The sequence below is a fragment of the Pseudonaja textilis genome, chromosome 4 (genome assembly GCF_049901715.1).
Source record: "Pseudonaja textilis isolate UNSWEBS1 chromosome 4, rPseTex1.2, whole genome shotgun sequence".
Taxonomy (NCBI): Eukaryota; Metazoa; Chordata; class Lepidosauria; order Squamata; family Elapidae; genus Pseudonaja; species Pseudonaja textilis.
The window spans coordinates 11,955,772-11,968,336 of record NC_141993.1 but is presented as its reverse complement, the minus strand read 5'-3'; positions in this window follow the sequence as shown (position 1 = coordinate 11,968,336).

The window sequence follows — 12,565 nt, the reverse complement described above, 5'->3', positions numbered from 1 at the left end:
CCCAAACATTTATTTTGAAAAAGAAGCATCAAATGTTATTGTTCAAATACCTGGTGGAGACCTAAAATGAGGATGGGTTCTAGTAATACAAGATACACTTTTGCATGCAGCCCCTTGACTCTTAGTTCAACTTGTAAGATACACCCATCATTTTTTCCCTCCTGTTGATGGCAGGCAGGGATTTCCTTAAGAACTTAATTCAGAGAAGCTTTACCAGGCATCAGTGAGGAACAGAGTCTCTCTCTCAAAGCCAATAAAGCCATAATTCAGCTTATGGTGCACTCTGCCTCTAGACTTCTCCAAGATGCTGAAGAAGGGGTTTGCTGATCTCTTGAAGATCTGTGTTGCTCTCTGCCTGCCTGAGAAGTCAGCTTGTGTGGAATTACACTGCTGAGTGTAATTGATCTGCAACAAACTTTATGGTGAGGAGGCCAAGTTACAGAGGGGTGGGGAAGGAAGTAGGACAACCTGTTTCAAGAACAAAGAGAAGGTAACACACCATAAATGGTTGTGTTTCTTTTTCTTTTAGTGCTGACCAACCCTATGGAGTCAACCAGGTAATCAACAATTAGCCAGATTTTGCGAGATAGAAGCACAATAAACCACTGATTTTTGACAATCTCCTGTGCTTCTGTAAGCACTTTTAATTTCCCTGAACCATCCCTGAATCATCTTCAGGACAGGAGTTTTAAGTAGCCTTTGCTTCACCATTGAGAAGCATTTCAGGTACTTAAAAGGTAGAAATTCCCCTTGCACATAAGTGCTAGTTGTTTCTGGTTCCAGGGGCCAGTGCTCATCGCCATTACAAAGCCTTTCCCATGTCATTATAGCTGTGCTTTTAAAGTTGTAGCAACATTTCGGCAGAATCTCAGACGAACACAATATAGAAGCCTGATGATGGCAGATGAGATGAGATTCTGCCAAAACATTGCTACAACTTTAAAAACACAACTACAATGACGTGGGAAAATACCCAAGCAAAGCTGAATGCCATACATGTAAGTGTTATGACTCCCCTTCAAAATTCAAATGAACAAAACAGAAAGCAGCCGTTTCACAATTAAATCAAATGGAAAGAAGTCTTACAAGATAACGGCTGGCAGAAACCACAGCATAAATCTTTACTCTGTCCGGCAAACCAGTCCTGGCAATAAATCTCCAGCCTCAGAGCTTCTTGCTGTAACGTCCTCACTCAAATAGTCATTTTGTTCCTGGCAAAATGTACCAGCCCAGCTGTGTCCTTTTATACTCATTGAGGCAACGTGCTAATTTACTGACTCGCTCTCCTCATTCGCTCCAGCTGATTTTGCCTTCTCAACCGTCTTCTGTTTTTTACATTTAACCACAAATTTTCCAAGTTCTCATCTCCACTAGAAGACTCTCTCAAAACTTCCCTGTCAGCCATTCCCAGCTGTTGATCAGATAAGGAACCAGAGGAGGTCAAAGGTCCTGACAATTCTAATACATCAGGTCTGTCGTCCTTTGTCACGTCCATCTCCTCATCCTGGTTATCAGTCCAATCAGTAAGCTAGGCCGGCTCATATTTGTCTGCGATGACCTCTTCACTTGAACTCATATCAATCACAGGAGCTGAATCCAAGCCCGGAGCCACAACATGTAAGTACCCGCGAAAACTTAAGAAAACAAATAACTCTTTCAAAGCTCAAGCATAGAAAGCAAACATTTGATTTGTCAATTACTTACAAGATAATAGGTATAAGTATAAACTTGAGTAAGAATATAGGACATAGGTACGAATAAATAATCATTTCTCCCCTAGTCCTTCTCTTCATTAGGCCAGACACGCCCAATTCCTGAAACCACATTTTGCATCCAGTTTTGGTCACCACAAAAAAAAAACAACAACATATTGAGACTTTGGAACAAGTGCAAAGAAGAGCAATTAGATTATTTAAAGGCCTGGAGGCTAAAACATAGGAAAAACGGTTGAAGGGTTTGGGTTTGGCTAGTCTAAAGAAAAGAAGAATTAGGGGTGACATTATAGCAATATTCCAGCATTTGAGGGGCTGCCACTAAGAAGAGGGGGTCAACCTATTTTCCAAAGCACCTGAGGGCAGGACAAGAAGCAATGGATGGAAACTAATCAAGGAGAGAAGCAACCTTGAATTAAGGAGAAACTTCCTAATAGTGAGGGCAATTAACCAGTGGAACAGAAGTTGCCTTCAGAGGCTGTGGGTGCTTCATCACTTAGACATCTCTTTAAGGAGAGATTGGACTGCCACTTGTATGGAATGGTATAGGGTCTCCTCCTTGAGCAGGGGTTTCAAGCAGAAGACTTCCAAGGTCCCTTCCAACTCTCTTCTGATTGGTTGATTGATTCCACAATATTTTATTGACTCCACAATAACGTGCACCCAGAATGTCATTTATACAATCTGGAACCCTGCCCACAGCATAGAGGTCCACGCATCCTAGATGTCAACGGAAAACCCTCAAAATCTAGAATGCAAATTACTAGGGACAGAGGTTTCTCCACACTCTTTTTTTCCTCAACAACCCCCCACCCCCCCAAGCCTGGGGAATCTTGAAGGGGGTTAGGCAATGAGGTTTCAGCCATGCAATCCACAAGCAATATTTGATTTTTTTTTTCCCCTTCAAAACCTGGTGTCCTACTAACTTGCCATTTCTAGATGACCCTTTAGTTTTCCTCTTTAGATGGATCATTCCTGGACATATCCAAATTCTTGTCCCTGCCAGAATTAGACATCAAGCAGGAGGACCAATTTCACACGACTACAGAGTGAACTCCTTGCTCAGGAAAGGTAAAGCTGAGATTTTGTTGCAGCTGTGGAGGGTCAGTTTATCAGTGCAAGCAGCAGCAGCAGCAGCATAAAAGCTGATGAGGCACTTCTTGTATTTATTCTGCCCTCTTATTCTTCTCTGACTATCTCCCCTTCCTTTTGCCATCTCCTTCCCGCATCTTAATTGCCAACCTGCAGCCCAGAGCACCTTGTGAGTCGAGAGATCACTGGCTTCAGGGTGTCCTACACAAATGAATAATTTCCCGTGTCATCCTAGCCCATGAAATGGTGACCTTGCAGTAGGAAGAAAGGGAGTCCTCTGGAGGAGAAGGAGCAGGGCCTCAAGCTCACATCCTCATTTCTGGACTCCAAGCACACCAGTCCATCAGGGATTGGTTTTTTTCCCCCAGTTTCAGAAGAGGCACAGTGGGATACAGTTGCTACTAAGCGTTCTAAATTCTAAATGATATGTACTAAAAGGGTTGTGAGCATGGATTTTGCCTCCTAAATTATAGCATGGGTGTTAAAATAATTACACATCACAACAACATCCAATGACAATGGTTGAGGTTGCCAAAAGAGCAAGAACTTTGTATCTCCCTCAACACCTGGAGTGGTAAAAGGAGGAACGTGTGAGGGGGAGGAAGGGAGGAAGGAAGGAGGAGGAGGAGGAGGAGGAGGAGCAGGAGGAGGAGAAGAAGAAGAAGAAGAAGAAGAAGAAGAAGAAGAAGAAGAAGAAGAAGAAGAAGAAGAAGAAGAAGAAGAAGAAGAAGAAGAAGAAGAAGAAGAAGAAGAAGAAGAAGAAGAAGAAGAAGAAGAAGAAGAAGAAGAAGGAGAATTAAGATGTCAATCGAACAAAGAAACCCAACAACTGATATCCATTGAGTGCCTCCTTTCTCTCAGCAAAGCCCAAAACATAGACTGGCACCTGAGGAATTCTTCTAGCACAAGATGCAATGTTGAGGTCCAAGGGCCTATTTTCTAATTGTAGGACCACCAGATCTGAGCTGTAACATCTAGATGACCATCAGGTGGCAGCAAAACTTCATTTTTTCCATATCTTTTTGCTAGCATTTCCTAGTCTTCTGAAAGTTTACAACCAAGGGCTGGTTCATCTTTCTCCCTCTCTCCTGTTTCCTTTGTTATCTTGTGGATGGTCTCCCACATGGCTTATTCATTCGGCTTCAACTGAATCTCCAGCCACAGATTGGCCAGGAGAAACTTGTTTGGTAAAAAAACACACAAAAAAAACCCAGAGGTTTGAGGGCTACATGACAGATTTAGAGTGTGAGGAACAGGCAGTGGCTGCATTTTCATGGTTGGCTATTTACAAAATTGCTACTCCAGGGGATATTGTTTTGCGTTTACAGAATATTTTCCTCATGAACTGTCTAGTGTGCTTATTTTTGTCAATTTTCTGGGGAATTGGGCACACTTCCAAACAAAGTCCTGAGTGGCAATCTCTTGCCATTGTGAAACGTTTGCAAGTGTCTGTGGAGGGCACAGAGGCATTTGTGTGAATTCAGACAGAGCTGTGCAACCTCAAGGAGGCCTATCAGTGTCCCTAGAAACTATGAAGTTGATCCAGGCTTAATTAAATAATAACAATTTTTCAGCTGAGTTATCCTCACCACCCTAGAAAATTGGATAAGCGTTACATTAGCAAGGCATAGGCATTTGATTTAGCTGGAGAGAGAGAGAGAGAGAGAGAGAGAGAGAGAGAGAGAGAGAGAGAATGAATCATATTGTTATGATGCAATGACAGAGTGGACTAATACTAAAACAGTTCTAAGTCTTTGGGGAGGGTATGAGTGAGTGGAGAAAGGCAATACAGACAATGCTTTAAAAATACTGGTGAGCTAAAGTATTTGAAAGAAGTAGTTGTATTTTTAGGTGGTGTGGGGGGGGGGGGCGGGGGAGTCCAAATAGCAAGAACTGTTTCACAGTGGACTGGGCTGCCTCTGGAACTGGTAGATTCTCTGAAAGTGTCTAAGCAAAGGATGTGTTGGAAGAAATATCCTTCTGGGTTCCCTTCCAAGTGGGGAAAAAGACAGTGGAATCATGGAAGTTGCTTGGAAAGAAAGTTTAATGGTGGACAGGACCACATGCCTTGGAGATCTTGGGTGAAGAAAAGGGGAGGAGATGCTGAGAGGCCCTGGGTTTTATACCCTCTCTGGCTTTGAACTTCCTGGGACACAGGAAGAGTATCCTGATTGGTTGCTGTCAGAGGTCATAGCTAGCTTGGTAGGTTGTCTGTGATCTAAGTTTGGTTGAAACTTGGTGGGTGGTACAATGAAGGGCAATTGAATGGCTCTGCCTGAAGGAGATAGATCTTTGTTATGTAGAATAAACTGGCCCAGGCCTCAATGGCCCATTAACAAAGGAGTGGGGGGGGGGAGATTGAGTTTCCACCTCCCTTTTAGGGGAAATATTCTGCCTTTTTAATATTTCCCAAAATATTTCATTTTTCCAGGAGAGGGGTGGGTTTTAACTTCCTACAGATGGATATAGCTGTCTTTGGGAGATGCTGTAGCCACGGAGGCCTCCATGAATAGATTTCATGGATTGTGTGGTACTATTTTCTGCTGATCATAGTGCCAGGCATCTCCTCAAGTTTTTGTCTCCTTTTGCTACAAGTAGGCAATTCTATGCTGTCTCTGACCACAAATGTAAGCTGGATGCAATTACTGTAGAACCAGAAAAATTGAATAAATAAATTCTTATCTGATTTATTGACTTGCACAAAGGTTCACTCTGACTACAGAGTGCAAAGCTGAAAGCCTGCTAGTGGAAATTAGGGCTTAAATGAGAGCGGTCTCGTGTGTTTTATCTCTCCCTCTCTCTCTCTCTCTCTGTGTGTGTGTATATATGTGTGTGTGTGTGTGTGTGTGTGTGTGTGTATGAGAGAGAGAGAGGCGGGGGAGACAGACTCTGAGAGATGGCATCAGAAGAATACATTACAAAAACAACTGTGGAACATTACCCATAAACACACAAATGAAAGGTTCAATCCGAAATGCTCTTCCAGATCAATAACAACTGTTTGTTCAATTGTCTGGACCGTGTCTCTCACATGCTGCCATTCAATCCTTCGATACCACTGCATTTGTGAAAGCAGTTTAGCTAGTCTACAGGAAAGTGTGTTATGGAAGGGCTTCTGACATCTTCACAGCTTAGTCATCCATGGAGCTATCTGCCCAGAATTCCCAGTCAATAAAGGGAAAACTGTTGTGCTCTGGACTCTGCAAATATTTATGGTACAGAGACAAAGCCAAGATAAACATTGAAAAGGACATATTAGTAGGCAAGCGTTTTATCAAGATGTGGAATTCTATGAGGAAAATAATAAGCCCAACAATCTGACCTTTCCTTCAAATGCTTTTCATGTTGGAGACAATTACGGCAACAAAATAAACAGGTACCATGAAAATACGACCTACCCTGAATGTAAGTCCTAGCTTGATTTTTACACATGTGTAAAAATATAAGCCCTACCCCCAAAATAAGCCCTAATTTAGATCCTGTCCACTCCAGAATGCACGGGTAAAAATTAAGCTAGGATGGGAATGAGGTTGGAGCTGCACTACTACTTACCTTTGGACAGGTGTAGCCAGGCCTCGCACACCCCGACACCTGCCTTGCTGGCCCATTTCTTCTGCAGCTGGCAAGGCTGGCAAGACTTTCCTGAAGGACTCTATAACTGATAATAAAACTCCAGGTTGATCAGGAGCTGCGTTATTGGCTGCAGAGGCCTTCAGGAAAACCTTGCAAGTAACGGAAGTTCCTGAAGGCCTCTGACAGCAAAAAGGAGGTCAGTGGTGATGCAACAAGTGGGGTTAGTCAGCAGATGACATCCCCTCCAAATAAGATCTGATACCTTTTTTGGTGGCAAAAAATATATATAAGACAGGGTCTTATTTTCAGAGAAACACAGTAGTCATCAACATTCAATTCCAGTTAGGAGTTGACCTTCCATCACTTAGTGATGTCTTCATTGAAGCATGCCTGATTTTATGACCTCTTAGCTGTGATTGTTGAGTGAATCACTCAGTCATTAAATGAATCCAGTCTTCCCCATTGACTTTGTTGGAAGGTCCCTGAGATGGTGGCAAATGATGATTAGATGATCCCAGGATGCAGCAAACATCATAAATACAGACCCGCTGCCAAGCAGTGGATTTTTGACTCTGTAACCACAGGAATGCAATGGTCGTAAGTGTAAGGACCAGTAATAAGTCATTTTTTTCAGTGCTGGCATAGCTTTGTACATCTGTTAAATGAATAGTTGTAAGTCAAGGACTACCTGTAATTATATAGGCAGACATAGTCCTCCCAGATACCAGGAACAGATGAAAGACACAGCCAGAATTATTCGGTGAAGGTTCAGAACACACCATGGTTGATATCTTTATAAATTTTTGGAAGGATAAAATAACAAAATGACAGCAACAAACAACAAACGTTTCCTTCTTTTCATTAGACTAAACATACCCAATTCCTGCTACTGTTCTCCCTATGTTTCATCCTCCAGTCCCCTAATCATCCTTGTTGTTCTTTTCTGCACTCTTTCTAGAGCAAGGAGTCTTCAACCTTGACAGCTTTAAGACTTGTAGTCTTCAATTCCCAGAATTCCTCCTCCAGTCATGTTAGCTAGGAATTCTGGGAGCTGAAGTCCACAAGTCTTAAACTTGCCAGGTTTGAAGATCCTTGGTCTAGAGTCTCAATGTCATTTTTATATTGTGATGACAAAAACTGGTTGTCGTATTTCAAGTGTGTTCATCCCAAAGTAGTATGAACACTTCACTTTACTAACATTTCATTTCAAAATCTGTTCTTAAGAACAAGGGAGGGACATTAAGAAAAAGAAAAAAAGAATTTGAAATGCTAATCCAATGCAAAACCAATATCATTTGTATATATAAATCTCTGCTTTGATATATTTGCACTTAGTTGCAATTCAGTTACAGAAAGACCTGAAAAACCAACTAAGGGACAGATCCACGTGAATAAATTCTATCTATGTGGTTGCTAGGAGTTGAAATTGATTTGTTGGCACATAATCAATCAATACACACTTAGATATGACCTAGAGACAGAACAAATAAAAAGTGCATGATAAAATAGATTCAAAATTTTAAAGAAACAATTGCAGTACAACTCTGGAAAGAATGATAGACTAAATCCGTAAAATGTATTCCAAGCTAGAGTCCAAAAGAAAATTGTTAACTGAACTTCACTGGATGCTGATTTTCAAGTCACCAGTGGGAATGAAATATTTAAATTTTCTCCTAGTGGAACAGTTCTCCAACCCATCCAGTAATGAGACCAATTCACTCCTGCTTTGCTCTGAGTTGGCATTCCCTTCCTTCTTCATAAGGTGCTGACTTACTTTGTTTCTTAAGGGAGGAGGGGAGGAGGAAGGGAGGGAGTGGGAGAGAGAAAGCGATGAAAAACTGCTGTCTCTTTCATTTTCCCCCTCTACCAAAATTTCTCAAGGGTTTATTAATGTTTGTACAAGGGTTATTTGCCCAATGAAAACTGGTTTTGCCAAGTGAGTGAGTGAGAGGGATGCTTAATAACGATCTTTGCATATTATAAACTCATGTAAGAAAGATCTTTAGTAAGATTGTGTTATGATGGAAAAATTTTTGCTGCTCTAACTTCCTGCCAAAGTGTCCCCTGCATCTGTTTTTAGGCATTTATTTCATCCATAATTAATAAATCAAAACAATTCACAATCATACCCCGTGTGTAGTTTCTTTTACAACAGGCTGTTAAACTCCTAAAAATCATAGGGATTTGAGCTGAATAAGCCTGAGAGAAGAATATTCCAAAATCTATTTTCTGATGCTTCCATCTGTTAAATTCCACCCTACCTCTAGAGGGCCACAAAGCATTCCCTATATCGCTTTGCTGCCACCCTGTGGTTATTCCCAGATCTGGCAACTCTACCCAATTAACTCTTTTCAGCCTTCCATCCATTCTCGCTTAGATGGCTGCTGCCTCGATGCACTGACTTGTCCCTGGGTTACCATTGGTATCCTTTTCATTAGCCTAGATACTGCAGGTCAATTGCTGGATACAGAACTTAATTAGTGTTCGGATGATGGGTTGTCTTCAGAGAGAAAGGTGTACTGGGTGGGGAAAAAAATGTGTTAGAGAGGGGAAACCTGCTGGAAGGCACTTCTTGCTTAATAACCCAGACTCTGCTAATTATTCAGTCAGACAACATGTTTGGCATGATCTGAAGAGGGCCAGAGGATAGCCAAATGAATGTGTTGAGGGAGAAACTGCATCAAATAATTGAGAAGGAAAAGTTACGGGTTAGTTCCTGGGGTGGCAGAGGGCTGAATGCATGTCATTATCGCACATCACTAGGGAGCTTGGCTAAGCACAGCGTCCTAGCAGCAGTTAGAAAAAAATCCTGTTTTTAATCCCCAAATCTTAACAAGTGTCGTACACAAAATACGATGTTCACACATGAAAGCCCTATTAAACTGATGCTTTTTTAAAAAGCCTATGCATAGGAATCTTGTCAACTAACTCTCAACACCTACTTTGAGTTAGTTAAGGGTCAATGAAATCAAGGGAGGTTGGATTTAATTTGCTTGTGGTTATGTAGGAATTCTAGGCTGATCTTCCTTTTGACTCCACCCCCATCTTTTCCTACTCATCCTCCGACATCCAGGCTTACCAAATATCTTGACAGAGTAAAATCAGCAGCAACTTAAAAAAAAAAAAAAACTACTTAGGATGGTTAGCTAGAGAAGCATTAATCTGATAGTAGTTGCTACGAAAAGATCACACTCTCAAAAATTGAAAGAGAAGTTTGCAAATGCTAATGGGTGTAATAGAGATGAAAGTGGAATTATGGCAGTAGAACAGATATCACTGTAACAAAAAAATCTGCTCTCTGATCACGTCCTTTCTGTGCCAGCTCAGTTTGTTTTTCAAATTATAAATGCTGATTGACAACTTTTGAGCAACCTTTGCTCTCCAGTTCTCCTCTTCAAGGTAGAATTGCACTGAGCAGCCTTTTAAACAGGATGCATTTTCATAGATGGCTGTCCTCCAGTTGATCATTAAAATAAAAAAATAAAATAAAATAAAAATGATTGAGAGAGTGGATAAGACAAAAACGTAGTGTCAACCCTGAAGCTGGCCTGACCAAGGCCATTTTGAGGCCTCAGTGGTGCCATATTGGAGCTGAGGGATAGGGAAGGGGGGGAGTAGAGATAGTTGGCTTTTGTAGCCAAAGCAAAATACTTTCTCCTGGGAACCAAGGACATCCCCACAGGTGGCCAGAGTGAGGAGAAGTGATGTCACCAGGCAACTGGATGGGAGCTTGATTGAACCATGTGACTGATTGTTTGAGAAAGGGGAGAAACATTTACTTTTGATTAGGTGAAAACCACGGGAATATTCACCAGCCTGTGCCAAATAAAACTATTTTTTGAGGAACCATCCTGCTTCGGAGTTCTGTTTTCTATGAGTGTATTACTTGAAACCCTGATCTTACACCAACTCTGCTAATTTTCCACTCCAACCAGAGCCAGTCTCTGGGATCCTGAGCCCCAGCTAATACCTGGACTACCCCAGGAGCAGGAAGACTCAGGGAAGATGGCAAGATGGAGGAGAGGGGAAATGAAGCCACAGGAGCCTGTGGTGGGCCCAGGAAAATCCTGCAAGCCCCTTCAGAGACCCAACAAGTGACAGAGGAGGTGGCAAAGATTGCATGAATATCAGGGTTTAAAGTAATAACCCCCAGCAAACAGAACTTTGAGGCAGGATGGTTACTCAAAGAACCCGTGGGAATGACCTTGGTTCCCAGGAGAAAGTATTTTGTTTTGGCTACAAACCCCAACTATCCCTCAGCTCCAGTATGGCAACATTGAAGCCTCAAAATGGCCTCAGTCAGGCCAGCTTCAGGGTTGACACATAGGAGTATTTGGGGTTCTGTCACATGGTAGATTTATGCTGATTTGCACACCCGTAAATACAAATCTGAGACAATTTCCTGAGCATGCAATATTTATTTTTTCTACTCCTTTGAACCAATTCTGGAATTTTATATACTATTTACTAATCAAATTTTTATCCTTCTCCATCTCACCTAAGGCAATTCTGGGTGGTCACACTAAATGAATTAATTCTAAGTGTTGTTTAGTCCCTTCACAGCACCAAAAAGCCTGGAATTTGGATGGTGAAAAGACTGAATACTTGGAGTATAGTTATAGAAAAATGTTCTAAATCCCTTGCACATCAGCTGCCTACATTGTTCTATCTACAGGTAAAACTAAATAGCTGAAGAGGGAAGGAAGGAAGGAAGGAAGGAAGGAAGGAAGGAAGGAAGGAAGGACCGGACCGGACCTTTTCCCAGTGGATTGGCTATGTTGAGAAAATTGTGATAGAGTCAGAACTGGAATGTAGGAACAAGATTTTGATTAATTCTAAAAATGGGAAGAAGCGTTAAAAGTCCATCTAACTGTTTGTCTTCCGATTGCCCTCATAGTCAGAGTCATAGGGAAATTAAACTTAATTCCTCATTCAGACAAACAATCCAATGCTTATGATTTCATTTACAGGATAGCCTGAACTACTGATTGATCTATTCGGACATCTACAGGATAGGGTCTTCTGCAGCTACCTTCAGAAGTAGGCTTGTTGTACCTGGACCACAGAAGAAGTCTCCTGTCCCTTCAAGGAGACTTTTGGATCTACAAAGATACAACTCCTCTCCCCAGGTTCTTTGCTGGTATTTCATGCTTTAAATTAAGGGGTTTATTACATGTCTTTCGTTTTTGCTCATTTCAGTTGCAAAGAGCTGTACAAGGCAGCTTTGATTGGCTTCACTTAAACAAGTTTCCCCTTAACAAGATGACTTTTGTCACCTCATATCCTTAGCCACATCCAGCACCTACAAGAAGTTTCTGCAGGAAGCTGTGAAGGAAGCGATACATCTCTTTTGATTTGATTTTAGAAGAAACAAGGGTGACTTGCTTTGCAAATTGAATCCAAGTGGGGAGGATTCTTGGTTTGAACTGTTATTGAAGGAAAACACCCCCTCAGAGATCTGTACAACCTTTCTCTGCTTTTTATTGATTGTTAGAGACATCGGGTGCTCAAATTGAGGATGTAAATCAATAGGTATTTTTATAAAACCATGATTATCTCATGTGTGGTATGAGCCCACCCTAAGTGGTTAATTTCTCTTTCAGCATGCTTTATTGAACCCTGGCATCTGAGTTAATTGAGTAATTTGTTGAAGAAAAGGATGCACATTGTCTTCATTCTAAAATATTCATTTTCTTGTTAAATCAAATGTGGGAAGAGGGTAATACTTGAGCCTTCCTAGAAGACAAATGTTATAAGTCTCTCTGTTTTGTATGGCAAATGCAGACATCATCCATTATAACCCAACAAAAGAGCAGAGAAGATAAAATAAAATTTTAAGAGATATTGAGATTAAATAAAACTAAAGAAAGAGGGTCCAAAAATGGTCAAATGAGAGGGAAGTCATTACCAGTTTTGGGGATCAGAACAGGGGTGAAATTCAATTTTTTTCCCTACCGGCTCTGTAGGCATGGCTTGGTGGGACTCAGTCTCTAAAAGGAAGAAGGCGGGCAGGTGTGGGCGGGGCCAACAGATTCAAATAGTCCCTACCACCTCTCCTGAGGTGGTGCAAGATGGTTGGATTTCACCACTGGAGCAGACTATGAGGCAGTATTTCTATAGAAGTCCATATTCCTTCACAGTTAATGGCTCCATGTGGACACGATGAAGGATCTAAAGACAGGAGCTCA